General features: G+C 40.7%; 1 long non-coding RNA gene across 2 annotated transcripts in view; it reads left to right on the top strand.

Moving 5' to 3' along the window:
- The first annotated feature begins 753 nt into the window (after window positions 1-753).
- LOC138842556 (uncharacterized) overlaps window positions 754-20314 on the top strand; it is a 241459-nt gene continuing 221898 nt past the window's right edge. For both annotated transcript variants that reach the window (XR_011377248.1, XR_011377249.1), the window contains exon 1: window positions 754-1116. This is a non-coding gene — a long non-coding RNA (uncharacterized lncRNA). The remainder of the gene's footprint in view (window positions 1117-20314) is intronic.

The following is a 20314-nucleotide window of genomic DNA, read 5'->3' as shown; positions in this document are numbered from 1 at the left end:
CTGTAGCTTGCTGGTCGTTGAGTGAAGCTGGGTGCTAGTGTTGAGATGGAGATCTCTGGGAGATTTTCGCCGTTTGATATTATGTGGAGCTGGGAGGTCTCTTGTGGACCAGTGTCCTGAAGTTGGCTCTCCCACCTCAGAGGCACAGCACTGACTCCTGGCTGTAGCACCAAGAGCCTTTCATCCGCACGGCTCAGAATAAAAGGGAGAAGAAATAGAAAGAAATAATTAGTAGAAGTAGAAATTAGTAGGATTAGAAAGAAAGAAAGAAAGAAGGGAGGGAGGGAGGAAGGAGAGAAGGAAGGAAAACAGAAAACATCCCTTAATTTGGGATGATTCGTTGTCTATTCATGTATTCCACAGATGCAGGGTATGTCAAGTTGATTGTGGAGCTTTAATCCGCTGCTTCTGAGGCTTCTGGGAGAGATTTCCCTTTCTCTTCTGTGTTCTCACAGCTCCCAGGGGCTCAGCTTTGGATTTGGCCCTGCCCCTGCGTGTAGGTCGCCGGAGGGCGTCTGTTCTTCGCTCAGACAGGACGGGGTTAAAGGAGCCACTGATTCGGGGGCTCTGGCTCACTCAGGCGGGGCGGAGGGCGGGGCACGGAGGGCGGGGCGAGCGTGCGGCGGCAGAGGCCAACGTGACGTTGCACCAGCCTGAGGCACGCAGTGCGTTCTTCCGGGGGAGTTGTCCCTGTATCCCGGGACACTGGGAAAGGCGGGCTGCACAGGCTACCCGGAAGGGGGGTGTGGAGAGTGACCTGTGCTTGCACACAGGCTTCTTGGTGGCGGCAGCAGCAGCCTTAGCGTCTCCTGCCCGTCTCTGGGGTCTGCGCTTTTAGCCACAGCTCGCGCCCGTCTCTGGAGCTCCTTTAAGCAGCGCTCTTAATCCCCTCTCCTCGTGCACCAGGAAACAAAGAGGGAAGAAAAAGTCTCTTGCCTCTTCAGCAGGTCCAGACTTTTCCCCGGACGCACTCCTGGCTAGCCGTGGCGCATTAACCCCTGCAGGCTGTGTTCTCGCCACCAACCCCAGTCCTCTCCCGGCGCTCCGACCGAAGCCTGAGCCTCAGCTCCCAGCCCCGCCTGCCCCGACGGGTGAGCAGACAAGCCTCTCGGCCAGGTGAGTGCCGGTCGGCACTGACTCTCTGTGCGGGAATCTCTCCGCTTTGCCCTCGGCACCCCTGTTGCTGTGCTCTCCTCTGTGGCTCCGAAGATTTCCCCCTCCGCCACCCGCAGTCTCCGCCCGCGAAGGGGCTTCCCAGTGTGTGGAAACGTTTCCTCCTTCACAGCTCCCTCCCACTGGTGCAGGTCCCGTCCCTATCCTTTTGTCTCTGTTTATTCTTGTTTCTTTTGCCCTACCCATGTATGTGGGGGGTTTCTTGCCTTTTGGGAGGTCTGAGGACTTCTGCTGGCGTTCAGTAGGTGTTCTGTAGGAGTTGTTCCCCGTGTAGATGTATTTCTGGTGTATCTGTGGGGAGGAAGGTGATCTCCGCGTGTTACTCATCCGCCATTTTCCCGGAAGCCCCACTCCATTGGGTTTTGTCATTGAACATGCGTTGATGTTGCAGAGTTGACCACCATTTATACAAGCTCTCCTCAGACTTGTCCGTAGAGCACACTCTACCCCCATTAGCTAGAACCCATAAAAAGAACATCAACCCTCAGACGCACTGCTTTGATGTCACTTCATCCCTCACCCACTCAGGGACTAGAAAAGAATAAGCTGCCCAGAATTATTGCACTAACAGTGTAGGTATGGGGTTTGTTGTTCTTTAACGTTTTCTTTGAAAATCTGATAATTTCTCAGTGATCTAAAAGTCATTAAACTAACTTGTATCCATTTTCTCATCCTTTGATTTCATTTATTGTAGTCACACTTAGCAAACTGTGACTCTTACAAATCATATTTAAAAGGCTGTGTTTCTCTGTTTCTGAATGTGTGTCTCAGAAAGAACGTGAAAAAGATAACTGCAGGATTAATGCAGCAGCTGTTTCTAGGGTAGACTCTAAAAGAACCCAGAAGCTGAATGTGTGATGTGTAATGAAACCAAGGAGATGATTTACAGTTGTGATTTTTATGAAATTTTTTTGTAATTCTAAAAACCATTTTTAATTTGAAATAATTATAGATTCATAGAAGTTTCCAAAAATGTACAAGGAGGCTCTGTGTACTCTTCACCCTGTGTCCTCCAGGGGTCTCTAAACCAGGAAATTAACATTAGTAAAACACACAGGGCTTATTAGATTTCCACAGTTTACATGCAGCCATTTGTGTGTGTGTGTAATTTTAGGCAATTTTACACATGTACAGATTCATGCATTCATGTATATCACATGTATAGCTTCACTGCCACAATCAAGATGCACAGCTGTTTCATAACCACAAGGCTTCCTCATGCCACCCCTTTGTAGCCACACCCACCCCTTCCCTAGTCATTAACCCCTGACAATCACTAACCTGTTCTTCATCCCTACGATTTTGTTATTTTAATAATGTTATATAAATGGAATTATATAGAAGTAAGCATTGAGATGTTTTTCACTCAGAATGAGTAGTAAAAACATGAGATTTGTCCAGGTATTAGTGTGTATCCAACCTGTTTGTTTCTTTTTATTCTGAGTAGTATTCCATGGTAGGGACGTCCCACAGTTTGTTTAACCAGTCACCTACTAAGGGACATCAGGTTTCCATATTTTGGCTGCTATGAATTAAGCTGTTATGAATATTCAGGTACAGATTTTTATGTAAATGAAATCTTCTATTTATCTAGGATAAGTATCCAAGTCTGCATTGCATGTTTAGTTTTATAAGAAATTGCCAGGCCATTTTCCAGAGTGCCTGTATCATTCTATATTCCCATCAGCAGTTTATGAGTGATCCAGTTTTCCCCACATGTTTGCCAGAATTAGGTGTTGTCACTATTTTTTATTTTACCCCACTGATAGTTGCATAGTGATATTTCATTGTGGTTTTAATTTGCGTTTCTCTGATGGCTAATGATGTTGAGCATGTTTTCATGTGCTGATTTGCAATCTGTATATCCTCTTTGGTGAAATATCAATCTGAGTCTTTCACCCGTATTTCTAATTGGTTGTTCATTTTCTATACCATTTAGCTTTTAGAGTTCTTTATATATTCTAGATACAAGTACTGTGTCAGATACATGGTTTGTAAATATTTACCCCCAGTCTGTAGCTTATCCTTTCATATTCTTAACAGGGTCTTTTGTAGAGGAAGAGTTTTTAAATTTGATTCAGTTAGGGGTGCGTGTGTGTGTGTGTGTGTGTGTGTGTGTGTGTGTGTGTGTGTGTGTCTGTATCATGCTTTTGGTGTCAAATCTAAGATTTACTTAGCTCCAGTCCTGAAGATTTTCTCTTATTTTTTTTCAAGTTTCATAGTTTATATTTTACATTTAAGTCTATTATCCATTTTGAGTTGATTTTTATAATGTATATTTTTAAGAAGATGTTTTTTAGAAAAGAGGAATCTGTCATCATCTTTGTCTTAAGCTTTACGTATTTGCTGTTATCAAGTAACTAGTTCAAAGCAACATAACCAAAATGTAGCTTGAGCACTTCTCATAGAAGACTGAAAAAAACTTTTATGCTTTGAGCCTGTGAGCTTCCCTTTTTATACTTACTGTGATTTCTCTAAATTAAAAGTAAAGTTAAAACTATAGTACAAACCCAAACCCTTCTCAACATATCAGCCTCTGAAATCATCTATCACGTATTACAGGGCAATGTCTTCTAGTATAGATTTGGAAAATGGTTACATCTATCTTATGATCAAGGATAACTGTAGTCTTTCCTAAAATTCACATTCTTTTAAACTTTAAAATTCTCTGAGAAACAAAATGCCTATTAATATTTAAGTCATCAAAGTGAACTAAAGTGAGAGTCTTTTCCTTGCTCTAACTTCTTTCCTATAATTGAGCATGTGTTTCTTGAAAAAGAGAATATTCTCTACAAATTGTCACAAGAAAAAGAATTGCCTCTTTCTCTTATTACTTTTTGCTAAAATTACATGCTTCCATCTACCTTTTATCACAGTCACCATTCCAAGGTCAAATAGCTCATTTCCCCAAGGATGTAGTGATTCTTTTTTCTACTGTGCCAGAGGCAGAGTCCTGATTTTTGCTCTCATAGGAGAACTTTTAAAATACCAATATTACAATCGAGGATAATACTTCCTAAAAGTTTTCTTAAGGGTTGAGAATCCAGGAAATTAAAAGGATTCTTGATTGAAATAATTCAGCCCTTGGAACCAGAATCAGAAAATTATAAAAACAGACAAGACATTTTTCTTGTCTCAGGCTAGGACTCCCAATGGTAGGAATATCTACCCCCAAACTAGGTCACTAGACTGGAAATTAAAAATATACAAAGAAGCAGAACAAGTGATGGCAATGGTAAAGATAAACAGAAACAGATAGTTCGACACCATCCAATTGTACTCATGGGCAACATCTAGTGTATGGAGAACACCTATTATAAAAACGTCATTTCCTTTGAGCCCTAGAAGTTAGGATGGAAAGGAAAAGTATTGAGACTCAAAGAGAACTAAGTTAACTGAGATTTTCTTTCGGCCTGGACCACTCCCCCACTCTCTGCCCACTACCACCCTTACTTTTATAGGACTCATATTTCTAGCCACAGGAAATAAATATTTGAGGCCGAAATTCTAAGATAAAAGCCCTAGAGAAGAAAGCAGAAAAGAGATAATACAGGAATACGTCATCAGCAGGTGAAACCGGAAGACCCACCGATAAGAGGGACTTCCAAGTCCACAAGAAAATGAATTCGATATACATCTTCCTATAGACTCACTCAGATGATGAAGATGGCTCTGTCTACGCCAACAAGAGGGAGACCATCTAATTGCAAACCTGAAAATAGTACCATATGACGAAAATCTGTACAAACAGAAAGGGGATTTATGGTACATGGAAATAGAAGTATCCTTATGGTGATGAGAATTGGACGAATACAAGAACTAATTGATACACAATTATCTAACATCATCCAAAAGGTAGAAGCTCTGTATCTGTTGATATTATCAATTAATTCACTCTTCAGTTAGCCAATATTTAATGTGCAACCACTATGTGCCATGTACTGTGTAATGTACAATACATACATGTTTCCTGACTGTATGGAACTCACAGTTACAGGCATAGCAGGAATTTTAGAAGTCTATACATAAGTATAGATATAGATGTAGATTATAAAAACATATTAATTGCAACATTTCCTTTTGTCTTGGACTTGGAAGAGAGCCTTCAGTACCTGAGAACCGATGGAGAGAGTCCACAATACATGCTTGGGTACACTTCCAAAACATATATGAAGTGCATTTGTTCAACTTTCCTTAGCCTATCATGCAGAGTAATGATATATGAGAAAACTGATAATTCACTGAAGAGTTAGAGCAAACAGAAGTGAAGCTGTGATGGTGTGTCTTCCTCAATCTTCCTCAAGCCAAGTTAGAGGAGATTCAGAAGATTGGCTCAGAGAGTTTGAAATGAATCCCCTGGAGTTTGGAGGATTCAGAGGGTCACACTAGGCGGCAATGACAATTTCTCTCACTTTACTGTACTTATGGCCAGAATGCTGATTACTCTGTTATTTTTATCTCTGTGTATATGTGACAGAAAGGTGGCTCATACTTGTTAAATTGAGTGAGAAGCTAGAGAAAGTAGATGATGAGGTATGACACGGAGTCATGTAGACATGAGTAAAATGTCAGAGAGAGAGAGAATAACACAAAGAGAGGACACAGTCTAGAGCTAAACCTTGCAGACACACAATAGTTAACGACTGGAAGGGAGCTGAAGGTTTGTGCGGGAGTGAGAGAGGAAACAGCCCAAGAAGTAGGTACAAACCTCAGAGAGTGTTTTGTCAGAGAAGAAGCTGTTTCTCTAAGAAAGAGAGAAACTTTCTGTAAGGAAGAGAGGATTTGAAGCAAGAGTAAATGGTCACAACTCATGTGTCTAAAGTTTCTGAGAGGTCAGCAATGATGAGGTTTGGAAATTGCGGTTGATTTACAACACCGAGGTTATTAGCACTCTTTGAGGGCTTAGCTAGTGGAGGAATTAAAGCCAGATATATGTATACCCTTTAATGCAGAAATTCGAATATATATGCCCAATAGCAGTGTGTAAATATGTTCACCAAAGAACGTGTATAAGAATATTCATAATACCACTATTGATAACAGCCAAAGGCAGGAAAAATCCAAAGAACCAGTTAAGCAGGTAGCTAAATAAATTCTGGTATGTTCATACAGCAATGAGAATAAACTAAACTGAATACAACTTGGATGACTCTTAGAAATCTGATATTAAGAAAAATATCCAGATAAAAAAAATCCAAACTATATTATTTTAGTTGTATAATGTTCAGAAATGGGCAAAACCAATCTATCTATGGGACTGTGGTTTCTTTGGAAGGATGGTAGTGACCTGAAGGGGATAAAACAGGGCTTCTGAAGAGCAAAACCAAGCAAGAAAGAGCAGCAGACCCAGCTTCAGTCTCTGGGAGCTCATGAATTGTTCAAATGAAGCTTCACAAAGTCCCTTTTTTAACACCAGGACAGACTTGGGGTTCAGTATGACAAGCATCAACTATAGCAACACAGGTTGCAACAGGGAAGTCATTGAGGTTTGGGGTCTTTCAGGTTTTTCTAATCACGTACAAGAGATCCAACATTAGTTGACTGCCGTTTTCCAATCAGATATATCCCATGTCCATAAATTTTAGTTTATTTGCAATGAATAATCTAGAAATACCCTGGGTGTCCTGCTAAGGTCATTCTGGAAAAGAACTTAGTACGGAACAACTCCTAAAAACTCCTCTTTACTTTTCAAGTATAAATGAGATTACTGTGTCCACAAAGAGGTCAGCTCAGGAAACCCCAAAGGCCTCAGGTGACCTCAGAGGAAGCAGAAAACAAGTTACAGGCACACTGTTAATGCATTCCTTCCCAGATGGCATTTACTTATTTATTGGCAAAATAATCTGATGGAGATATTAGAAAAATTAGAGTTATGTGACAATCAGGAAAATTTTAAAAGGCGATTCTGATTAGACAGCTCATTGATTAAGGAGACGGGATATGATTTGGGGGATGTTAGGGATCAAGTAGAGACTAGTGACCGTGATTTTACAAGGGCTCCAGTTTGAGCTGGTATGCATGTTATCCAAAACATTTTAGAAGATTTCTCAGACTTTCAAAGTACAAATAGATTGAAATAATTGTTAAAGAAGATAGGTCATTGATTATTTTCGGTCTGGTGTTTTTAAAAATTTTTGCTAACTTTTGGGAATCCTCCTTTGAGTACCTCTCGCCAATACCGCTTCCTGCACCAGATTCTAAGATACATTTTTCCTGCTTCAAATCTTTGATTTATTCCCTTGTAACCTACTTACGTCTATTTTCTTCATTAAAAGTCGTCTCTGAAATACTTTGCTTACTTCGAATACGTTTTACGAAATTTAACTGTTTAGTTAATTACTTCATGACTTGGCTACATACGTCTATCATGTTCTCTCTCTCTCTCTCTCTCCTTCTCCCCGACACACACACACACACACACACACACACACACACACGCAAACACACAAACACAAACACACACGCACACACACACACTTATGCTTTCTCTTCTGGAAAGTCGTTCTGTATTGGGATCATTGTTTTTTGTATAGTAGGGATAGAAAATCCTTACACAAGGAAGAATATCTTTCTTTTTGGAATTCCAGATGAAAACATATCCACCAGGTTAATTGCCACCTAATATCACCACACAATAGCACAGAGACATTACTCTTTCAGATGTTATATTACAGCTACTCTGAACATATGTGGTACAGAATTGTCTGAAATTGAGGCCATCTGGAGTCATTAGGAGCTAAACTGTAAAGCAAAGCCTTGATGTAAGAGAATTTTCTGTAACAGGCAAAATATGAGTGTTTAGTAGTTGTAGAGTGAAAATGTGCTATACTCCAGGGTCACAGAAATGATCAGGGAGCCCATACCAGAAAGACTAAAGGTAAATTCCTCTTCACCTCCTGGGAATTGTCAAGGAAATCATCAAATACCCGTGTGTTCATTCCAGCATTATTTGTTACTGTGAGTAAAACAATCTAAAAAACTAGTAAGATGGAATTTGCCAAAAAAGTATTATAAAATCATACATTGGGGGCTTCCCTGGTGGCGCAGTGGTTGAGAATCTGCCTGCTAATGCAGAGGACACGGGTTCGAGCCCTGGTCTGGGAGGATCCCACATGCCGCGGAGCAACTAGGCCCGTGAGCCACAACTACTGAGCCTGCGCATCTGGAGCCTGTGCTCCGCAACAGGAGAGGCCGTGATAGTGATAGGCCCGCGTACCACAATGAAGAGTGGCCACCGCTTGCCACAACTGGAGAAAGCCCTCGCACAGAAACGAAGACCCAACACAGCAAAAATAAATACATTAATTAATAAACTCCTACCCCCAACATCTTCTTAAAAAAAAATCATACACTAGAATATCGCCATTAGAATGTGTGATTTTGATCTGTAAATAATGCTGTGCAAATAATAATTCCACAATATACTGTTGGGTAAAAACGCAGAATGGAAAACATCCTATAAGATGTGATTCTGTAGCAGAGTTTTTCCTGACTAGTAGAATTTTTGAGTTGTTCTGTTTTGTTTTGAGTATTACTTCTTTGGATATTCTATTTTATCTGCATTAAACTTGCATATAGAGAATGTGATCAGGTAATGGGGCTGGTTCTGAGCAAACTGAAGACCTTCATTCCTCCTTGGTGTCAAGACTTGTGGTGACATTTATTCTGTGTACATCATTCCAGGTCATTCATGGCACAGCATGAGACAATGGGACAGGGAGAGTCCAAGAAGTGCCATTTAACAGATACTTCAGATCTAACATAATGACAAGACTTAGTCAGCAATGCATGAATATTTGTGCAGTGAACCTAAAAGTCTAACAATTCAGGTGCAGATTTGGCCAAATATTACTGAATTTTTTTAAACCAAATCACTTGCTTTAATATAATCACCATAAAAAAGTTTAAAATTTTTTTGGCAAATGATCTACTTCAAGATGAAGAATTGAAGATAAAGATGCTTTTGATGAATGACACTTTTAGATATGTTCTCTGAGGCAGAGAGATAGCATTTACCTTAGAGCGAGGTTTCCACTTCTAACTCCCCTGCCTTGCTGACATGGCCGCTGCCTTCTCCTGTCCTTACCGAGAATCTCACTAAGGTTTTCATAGCTGGGGGACACCTCACGTTGAGATCTGAGGTTTCTGTGGGTTCCCACAGGGACCTGCATCACTGTGGTCTCTCAGAGCACAGAAATACACCGCTGAGTCCCCAAGCTGCAACGGTGTGATGGTAAGGCTGATGGAACTGGCCGTTTTCTGGAAGTCCAAAAACTACCAACCCTCTGTTATATTCACTCATTGTAAGACTCCTGATGAATAAGGAAAATCATTTCCCCACTTGGTGTTTGTTTGTACCAGAATAAATAATAACTATAACTACTAGCTTCATAGACACAATCCAAGGTTACATCCTTCTTCTCCAGCATAGAAATTTCTGGCTGGTCCTTTATTTTTTCAATTCTTTTTTTGTTTTTTAAGAAGATGTTGGGGGTAGGAGTTTAGTAATTAATTTATTTATTTTTGCTGTGTTGGGTCTTCGTTTCTGTGCAAGGACTTTCTTTAGTTGTGGCAAGCGAGGGCCACTCTTCATCGCGGTGTGCAGGCCCCTCACTATCGCGGCCTCTCTTGTTGTGGAGAACAGGCTCCAGACGCGGAGGCTCAGTAGTTGCTCCGCGGCATGTGGGATCCTCCTAGACCAGGGCTCGAACCCGTGTCCCCTGTAGTAGCAGGCAGATTCTCAGCCACTGTACCACCAGGGAAGCCCCTGGCTAGTCTTGAGTGACTTTCTGGGCTGTGATGGATCCTGGGGAGAAGAAAACAATTTATATATATAATATATAATGGAGAGAGACAGACAGAGAGACAGAGAGAAAGAATTAGGCTGATTCTCCTGGTGGAACCCCGAGGGCTACAAGGGACAAACATAGGACTAAGACTTCTAATTCCTCTACCCATTACTCAACTCTCCTACACACCACCAGACAATAATAACCTGCCCTACCCCCAAATATGGGAGCTGAGTGGAGCTGAGTCTGTTTGTGGCCATCCTTACCAGCCTTACCAAGGCGGACGGAGGCTATGACAACTCTCACCAGGCCAGGGAACCCCATGTTGGAAGCTCTTCCTCTGAGTGAAATGTGCTGTGTTCTGTCTCAAATTCAGGTCTAAATGCCTGCCCTGTGCCTGACAGGGCACGTGCACAAGTACTGAAGTGTGAGATGCTTCTGCACCAGAACAGGAAATGTAACTTGCTGCTATCAGTTTGCCTGTGGCACGTCATGGCTTGTTGACCTGGTTGGTGAATCTAACCTGCCTATTTAGACTTTATTGTAATTAAGTTGACAACAATTATATCAGTGCTGCAGTCATTTGCCATATGCAGCCAATGCATCTAGGATAGACATAAGTTTTATGAGCAATACAATTTGTTATGATTATGGTGACTTCTGAGAACAAATAGTCATCCATGTTTTTGTATGGCTTTTTTTTTTTTTTTGGCCTGCACCCAAAATCTACAGTGAAATAAGCTCACAGATTCTTCTTCCGGACAGGAAGGTCAAACTATTTACCCTCAGTCATCATAACTTTTCTTCCTTCACTCCAAGGCATTGGTTCCTGGGGAAATTTACATTGGATAAAGTTCCTTGTCTGCTTAATGCTATCACAGCAAGTTTCCTGGTGGACAAAATTTGTCCAGCTGTACGTGTCTAATGCCAATCAATAGTCAGTCTGTGCTAGAAACACCTTGCTTTCAAGTATCCCATCCTATAGTCAAAATGAAGGCAAAATCACCAGACCATGCATTCCTAGTTCCTTATATCAAAAATGTAGCCATTCAAAAATCACAAATGCCTTTTCATCCCACTGCTGCAGCAGCTCTGGCTCATTTCACTGAGAGCAGCGCCTCAACAGCATTACGTCTCAGCCGCGTGAAAATTTGTGTATGATTTGCTTGGCATCCCTGTGCTGATTTATGATTGTGATTCAGCTGATGCAGCTTTTAGTCATCTATTCCTTTTCTCTCCCCTAAATGAATATATTAATATCGTGACATCTAACATCCATCTTACATTAAGAGAAAATAGATGTTTTTGAAAGTCAGTCTACATAAGGGAGGAGTCTTTCTGGCTGAACACGGACGCTTCTGGGGATCATCGCTTGGGTCTTCTTTAAGACTGACATCCACCCTATTCTCCCTGAAGAACAAGTCCCAACCTCCTGGGTTTCTAGGAATTAGATCTGAACTTGATTTATTTTCCTGTAAAGCTCTAAATAAACTAAACACTGCCCAAGGAGAGAATATACCTCCTCCTCCCAAGGCTGCTCACTTCAGCCCTCCTGCTCCCCTTGGGTTTGTGTTCAGCTCCCCCTGCAGCCCCTCTCACCGTGTCGCTCAGAGCACAGTAGTACACAGCCGAGTCTGATGCTTGCACTGAGAGTTTCTGCAAGTGGAAGGAGCTGTCACTCGTAACAAGAGTGGCCTGAAAACCTTGATGCTCTGCCCTCTGGTTTGCCTTCGAGCCCTTCAGGAGGAGTTGCGGAGCTTTGTTGAGATACTGGACGTACCAGAAAAGATAGGGATTTGAATCAGAGGTCTGGTAAGTGCAGTGCAGGGTCCTAGGCGCCCCCTCTGAGACAGTCACTGGGCCTTCTGTCTGGTTCACTGAGTCTCCATTGGTCCCTCCTAGAAGAGAATCACTTTTTTATGTTATAAATGGACAGAAGGAGAGTTTTCAGCCAGAGAAGAGAACTATTAGTTACCTATAATTATAGGAAAATGAAAAATCATGAACATTTAGGATAAAATGTTACTTACTGAATATTAAGAAGATCACAAGAACAGAATGAGTGGCAGAAAACATGTCGGCAGCGGTCCTTGCTCCCTAGAATACACCAAATCTAATGGGGCTAGTTTGCAGCTGAATATTATAGAAACTCCTCACTTAGAAACTGAGAGCCCGTTTCTGCACAGCAACAGTAACGTTTTGTGGCTACAAAGTAAACAAGTCAAACCAGCACCTGAATAAAAAGAGGAACCACATTTGTAGGAAACCCCGCCCTCTGGTGTTCATCCTGAAAATTGCACCACAGCTATATCTGACCTCTTTCTCCTGATAAAATATTAATAGCTTGAGGCATAGATAAAGGAGAATGGGACAGGACTCAGAAGAGAGCTCTAAATACGAGCATGCTTAGGGAAATATTCAGGTGTTGCTTCCATCATTTTCTTCATGGTACAAGTATCTCTAGCTACCCAAATAATCCCAGGCAGAATTTTTAACTGGAATAGTCAGAGGTCTCTTCCTTGCATATGTCTCCATGAATCCCATGGGTAAAACAGGGATTCATCTGCCTAGAAAGTGCTCCCTAATCTCCCCAAATCCTTTGCCTGAATTACTTACTCATCCCCAAGACTCATGCAGCATGCCACAGAGGAAACATTACCTAAGGCAGGTCTCAAATAATGTGTGGTTGGTTAAAAAGGATTTTTTCCCTATCCATCACGAAATGACATATTTGTAAAATACAATAAAAACAAATTACTGTAACTTCTTCACTGACAAAGGTAGAGTTGACCTTCCTTCCAAATGGAAAACTGGACAAACTATATGAAACAACTTTTAGACATTGGACTACAGGTAGCACAGAGATAAGGAAAACAGATGAGGTGAGCCCAAACATTGCCCAGCTTACTTCATGGAGGCAGCTTCTCGGCACCAGTGCAGGAGGGATTTACCAAAAATAGCCCAGCTGTCTCACCGTGAGATTGAGACGGAATAGGAGATTGGGGATCTTGAAGCACCTAGAATTTGTGGACCAGTGTACCAGAGAGGAGGGACGTCTACAAAAAGAGAGAGAGAGAGATAATGACAGGGGGGTCACTGTGAATCCTGTGCGGAGTACTAATCTGCAACAAAAGAGAGAAAACTTACCGGGTTTGGTAAACCACCCTGAAAAGGCCTCCTTTGGGCCCATGAACCGTACTTAGATAACAGCAGCCTTACACCTTTAGCCTTATGAGGGATAGGTGACCTTACTTAGGTGTCTTGGTTCTTGAAACACCTTCTTTTATTTTATTTTTTATACAGCAGGTTCTTATTAGGTATCCATTTTATACATATTAGTATATATGTGTCAGTCGCAATCTTCCAATTCATCCCACCACCACCCCCTCCCACCCCGCTTTCCCCCCTTGGTGTCCATATATTTGTTCTCTACATTGTGCCTCTATTCCTGCCTTGCAAACCAATTCATCTGTACCATTTTTCTAGATCCCACATATATGAGTTAATATATGATATTTGTTTTTCTCTTTCTGACTTACTTCACTCTGTATGACAGTCTCTAGGTCCATACACGTCTCTACAAATGACCCAATTTCGTTCCTCTTTATGGCTGAGTAATATTCCATTGTATATATGTACTACATCTTCTTTATCCATTCGTCTGTCAATGGGCATTTAGGTTGCTTCCATGACCTGGCTTTTGTAAACAGTGCTGCAATGAACATTGGGGTGCATGTGTATTTTTGAATTATGGTTTTCTTTGGGTATATGCCCAGTAGAGGGATTGCTGAGTCGTATGGTAGTTCTACTTTTAGATTTTAAGGAACCTCCATACTGTTCTCCATTGTGGCTGTATCAATATATATTCCCACCAGCAGTACAAGAGGGTTCCCTTTTCTCCACACCCTGTCCAGAATTTGTTGTTGTAGGTTTTCTGACAATGCCCATTCCAACCAGTGTGAGGTGATACCTCATTGTAGTTTTGATTTGCATTTCTCTAATAATTAGTGATGTTGAGCAGCTTTTCATGTGCTTCTTGGCCATCAGCATGTCTTCTTTTTAGAAATGACTATTTAGGTCTTCTGCCCATTTTTGGATTGGGTTGCTTGTTTTTTTAATATTGAGCTACATGAGCTGTTTATATATTTTTTAGATTAATCCTTTGTGCATTGATTCGTTTGCAAATTTTTTCTCCCATTCTGAGGGTTGTCTTTTCATCTTGTTTATAGTTTCCTTTGCTGTGTAAAAGCTTTTAAGTTTCATTAGGTCCCATTTGTTTATTTTTGTTTTTATTTCCATTACTCTAGGAGGTGAGTCAAAAAAGATCTTGTTGTTGTTTATGTCAAAGAGTGTTCTTCCTATGTTTTCCTCTAAGAGTTTTATATTGTCTGGTCTTACATTTAGGTCTTTAATCCATTTTGAGTTCATTTTTGTGTATGGTTAGGGAGTGTTCTAATTTCATTCTTTTACATGTAGCTGTCCAGTTTTCCCAGCACCACTTATTGAAGAGACTGTCTTCTCCAATGTATATCCTTGCCTCGTTCATCATAGATTAGTTGACCATAGATGCATGAGTTTATCTGTGGGCTTTCTATCCTGTTCCATTGATCTATATTTCTGTTTTAGTGCCACTACCATACTGTCTTGATTACTGTAGCTTTGTAGTATAGTCTGAAGTAAGGAAGCCTGATTCTTCCACCCCATTTTTCTTTCTCAAGATTGCTTTGGCTATTCAGGGTCTTCTGTGTTTCTATACAAATTGTGAAAGTTTTTGTTTTAGTTCTGTGAAAAATGCCATTGGTAGTTTGATAGGGATTGCACTGAATCTACAGATATCAAGCTTTGGGTAGTATAGTCATTTTCACAATATTGATTTTTCCAATCCAAGAACATGGTATATATCTCCGTTTGTTTGTGTCATCATGGATTTTTTCATCAGTATCTTACAGTTTTCTGAGTACAGGTCTTTTGTCTCCTTAGGTAGGTTTGTTCCTAAGTGTTTTATTCTTTTTGATGTGATGTTAAATGGGATTGTTTCCTTAATATCTCTTTCTGACCTTTTGCTGTTAATGTGTAGGAATGCAAGACATTTCTATGCATTAATTTTGTATCCTGCAACTAAACCCAATTCACTGATTAGCTCCAGTAGTTTTCTAGTGACATCTTTAAGATTATCTATGTATAGTAGCATGTCATCTGCAAACAGTGACAGATTTACTTCTTCTTTTCCAATTTGGATTCCTTTTATTTCTTTTTCTTCTCTGATCTCAGTGGCTAGGACTTCCAAAACTATGTTGAATAAAAGTGGCGAGAGTGGACATCCTTGTATTGTTCCTGATCGTAGAGGAAATGCTTTCAGTTTTTCACCATTGAGAGTGATGTTTGCTGTGGGTTTGTCGTATATGGCCTTTATGATGTTGAGGTATGTTCCCTCTGTACCCACTTTCTGGAGAGTTTTTATCATAAATTAGTGTTGAATTTTGTCAAAAGCTTTTTCTGCATCTATTGAGAGGATCATATGGTTTTTATTCTTCAATTTATTAATATGGTGTATCACACTGATTGATTTGTGTATATGGAAGAATACTTGCATCCCTGGGATAAATCCCACTTGATCACGGTGTATGATCCTTTTAATGTATTGTTGGATTCTGTTTGCTAGTATTTTGTTGAGGATTTTTGCATCTGTATTCATCAGTGATATTGGTCTGTAATTTTCATTTTTGTAGTATCTCTGTCTGGTTTTGGTATCAGCGTGATGGTGGCCTCGTAGAATGAGTTTTGGAGTGTTCCTTCCTCTGCAAATTTTTGGAAGAGTTTGAGAAGGATGGGTGTTAGCTTTTCTCTAAATGTTTTATAGAATTCACCTGTGAAGCCATCTGGTCCTGGACTTTTGTTTCTTGGAAGATTTTTAATCACAGTTTCAATTTCATTATTTGTGATTGGTCTGTTTATATTTTCTGTTTCTTCCTGGCTGACTCTTATGATGCCTTGTATTTCTGTCTCTTATGATGCCTTGTATTTCTGGGGTGTCCATTGTAACTTCTCCTTTTTCATTTCTAATTTTATTGATTTGAGTCCTCTCCCTCTTTTTCTTGATGAGTCTGGCTAAATGTTTATCAATTTTGTTTATCTTCTCAAAGATCCAGCTTTTAGTTTTATTGATCTTTGCTACTTTTTTCTTTGTTTCTATTTCATTTATTTCCTCTCTGATCTTTATGATTTCCTTCCTTCTACCAACGTTGGGTTTTGTTTGTTCTTTCTCTAGTTCCTTTAGGTGTAAGGTTAGACTGTTTATTTGAGATGTTTCTTGTTTCTTGAGGTAGGATTGTATTGCTTTAAACTTCCCTCTTAGAACTGCGTTTGCTTCATCCCATAGGTTTTGGATCATTGTGTTTTCATTGTCACTTGTTTCTTGGTATTTTTTCATTTCTTCTTTGATTTCTACAGTGATCTCTTGGTTAATTAGTCACTTATTGTTTAACCTCCATGTGTTTGTGTTTTTTTACATTTTATTCCCTGTAATTTATTTCTAATCTCATAGCGTTGTGGTCGGAAAAGAAGCTTGATATAATTTTAATTTTCTTAAATTTACTGAGGCTTGATTTGTGACCCAAGATGTGGTCTGTCCTGGAGAATGTTCCGTGTGCACTTGAGAAGAAAGTGTAATGTGCTGTTTTTGGATGGAATGTCCTGTAAATATCAATTAAATCTACCTGGTCTATTGTGTCATTTAAAGCTTGTGTTTCCTTATTAATATTCTCTCTGGATGATCTGTCCATTGGTGTAAGTGAGGTGTTAAAGTCCCCCACTATTAATGTGTTACTGTCGATTTCCTCTTTTATAGCTGTTAGCATTTGCCTTATGTATTGAGGTGCTCCCCTTTTGGGTGCATATAGATTTATAATTGTTATATCTTCTTCTTGCATTGATCCCTTGATCATTATGTAGTGTCTTTTCTTGTCTCTTGTAATATTCTTTATTCTGAGATCTATTTATCTGATATGAGTATTGCTACTCAACTTTCTTTTGATTTCCATTTGCATTCAATATCTTTTTCCATCCCCTCACTTTCAGTCTGTATGTATCTCTAGGTCTGAAGTGGGTCTCTTGTAGACAGCATATATATGGGTCTTGTTTTTGTATCCATTCAGCTAGCCTGTGTCTTTTGGTTGGGGCATTTAATCCATTCACATTTAAGGTAATTATGGATATATATGTTCCTATTCCCATTTTCTTAATAGTTGTGGGTTTGTTTTTGTAGGTCCTTTTCTTCTCTTGTGTTTCCCACTTAGAGAAGTTCCTTTCGCATTTGTTCTAGAGCTGGATTGGTGGTGCTGAGTTCTCTTAGCTTTTGCTTGTCTGTAAAACTTTTGATTTCTCCATCAAATCTGAATGAGATCCTTGCTGGATAGAGTAAACTTGGCTGTAGGATCTTCCCTTTCATCACTTTAAATATATTGTGCCACTCCCTTCTGGCTTATGGAGTTTCTGCTGAGAAATCAGCTGTTAACCTTACAGGAGTTCTCTTGTATGATATTTGTAATTCCCCTATACTTTCAGGCTGTGCTTGCCCATGGGCTGAATGAGCTCCCAAGGAGTCAGAGAAAGCCCTGGGGTAGGAAGTAAAAATAATGCACAGTGCATGCTTAATGTTGGATGTTATCAGCTTGAGACGAGTCCGAGCGTCCAAGAATTGTCTATCACAGCCATTGATAAATTCAACCCTAGGCATTTGGACGTGACAACAGGCACATGAGATATTTGTTATAGGGCTCTCTTCGCACTACTCAGGTGCGTGCTTGTCTTATGTTATTTTCACTGTGTCTCTGAGTCTTCAAGATTGTGGCTGGCTACAGTCCATCTAAAACACTTAATACAGGAGGTTGCATAACCTGAGCTTCAGGCCCCGCTCCTTTAATTGGTACCAAGTCTATAACTGATACTCATCTTTTCCCTCCTCCACTGTACCCTCCAGACTTCCTTATATTGGATACCACTTTGGCGAACTTAGATTCTTGCCTGGTGGGGTGACCCAGACCCTCATTGCTGAGAGGTCTCAATTCTTTGTCACTTTGTCCTTTTTAGGCCTTGTTGCCACAGTTGCCACTTGCTCTTTTTACTGGGCATGGAAATACCCCATGTGAAACGCTTACATTCCAAACATATTTCTTCTTGCTCTCACTGTGTAGTAACAATCTGGTACCCCATGATAATTGGGTCAATTATGCCCCCATCTAATAAATCCTATCTTTGTCTGCTGGACCTCTGGCACAAGGAGTTCAACTAGGTCACCTAGTTATCTAGGTGGCGGTCATAGCTGCAGGTTCAGTGGGGCCCTTACTGAATCCGTTGGTGGAAGCATTCTTCCTCAGGGAACCAGGACCTCTAATCCAGCAGAGCCTAGGACTATGAGAAAAGGCAAACACAAATTCTGAAGGTGGGTTACAGGGAGTGACAGGAGAAGAGTCTGTTCTGCTTCCATTTCTTGGTTTCTAAACTTGTGTATTTTAGCTAGGGTGCCACAGCACCATACATCAGACATTGATTTAATGAATATTATCCCTTCCTGGAATAGCATTCCAACCTGGAATAGCATTCCAACACTAATGGTGTTGCCCCTGAGCTCGTTTCTTAGCTGAGCCTTTAACAGGCCATTCCATCATTCTTCTAGGTCACCTGTTCTAGGTACCGTCAACCTAGCTTATCTCTTAAGTCTATCGTAGGACCAGTGGGTTCCCTCCCTGGTTATGCTGTCACAGCTGTTGTGTTCTAAAATGGGTACCTTTTTCTGAGGAGATTCGGTTTTGGACATGGATGGACAAATTAAAAGAACAAGCACCTATGAACAAAATGGAAAAGATTAAGATTCTTGGAGGTAAGAGCTCCCAGGAAAATTATAAAGATCTGGTGGACAGAGGAAATGCTTCAGAAGTCTGACCTGTCACATATACCATATGAAGCTATGAGGGTTAGAGATGATAGCAAGTATGAAGACAACTTGTAAAACTGGAAAGCACTACACGTGTCATTTTTACTGTTAATTTAAGGACTACAAGTCATAGACATTCATCTCTCTGTGTCTCTTATATTCAGATAGGAGGAGGTTTTATTCCAAGGAGAAGTCAATGACTTTCTATATTCCTCTTACCCCGACCACTTCCCCCGACCTCTGCACAGATGCTGAGGTTTGAGGTTTCTGTAAGCCTCTCTCTGCTGCTCGTCTCACTGTGGACCACTGTAAGCGCAGAAATACTTTGCAGCATCCTCCAGCTGGGAGTCTGAGATCCTGAGACGGAAGGATTTGGCTTCTTTCTGGAAGTTCACAGAGTAGCGACTGTTGGTTGCATTCTGTTGCTTATAAGCTTCTTGGCCAATAATGAAAATCATCTCCCCGCTGGGAGGCTGTTTGTACCACAGCAAATAATAATCACTCTCACTAGTGCTATACGTACAGTCCAGGGTCACTGTGTCTGGCTCTTGCACAGACACTTCTGGTTGAGGTTGAGTGACCATTTGGGCCACACTGGATCCTGTGGGAAAGAGGAGAGAAAGGACCACACTGGGTGTCACACGAGAGAGAAAGCAGGCAGACCAGCCCAAACTGGTTCCCATCCCCACCCACCTTTCTTCTGCCTGATCCAAACCTCAGCAGAACATATCAGCTTTCACCTGGGCTCTCTGAGGCAATGCATTTACTCTGCTATTCATCTTCTCTCATTTCACAGCCCCATTAGATAACATTATAAAGAAAGACCTAAACCTTCCTTACCCAGACAGGTGGAGACCAGGACTGCCCGCAGCAAGCTAACAAATATCATGCTTACAGCTGTCCCCTGCAGGCTGAGAAGTTTCCTGCTCTGATCTGGGTTCCCCTCTGTGCTCCGCGGCCCTCGAGCTTCAGAGCAGGAAATGGTATGACAGGTGATGGGTGACTGTCTCACTGACGAAAGTTTTCCCAATACTTTTTGGTCTCGCTTCAGGAACTAGGCTATTGGTTGTAATTTCAGATGAAAGTGAAAACCGTTTTCTGAGTTTTTTTAACTTGTAGGCTGAAAACAGAAAGAAGAGGGAGCTGGCAAATTTATTCTGCTAAGACCTAATCTTGGAGAGAAGAATGGGGACCTGGAATAGTGGACAGAAGTGGCAGAGTTTTATTTGCAACAGTGGCAAACTCTATAATTTTTCTTTGCATTAAAAAAAATAAAAATGACAAAGCAAGTATAATATAAACAATTATGGGTGATAAGAATACACCTGTTATATTAATGTATTCAGGTTTTTAATAGTTTTACAACTTCTCAAAATAAAGAATGAGAAAAAAGATATATGTTTGTGCCTGAAAAGAGCAT

This window comes from Globicephala melas, chromosome 2, assembly GCF_963455315.2.
Source record: "Globicephala melas chromosome 2, mGloMel1.2, whole genome shotgun sequence".
NCBI lineage: Eukaryota > Metazoa > Chordata > Mammalia > Artiodactyla > Delphinidae > Globicephala > Globicephala melas.
This window is presented reverse-complemented; position numbering and strand designations above follow the sequence as displayed.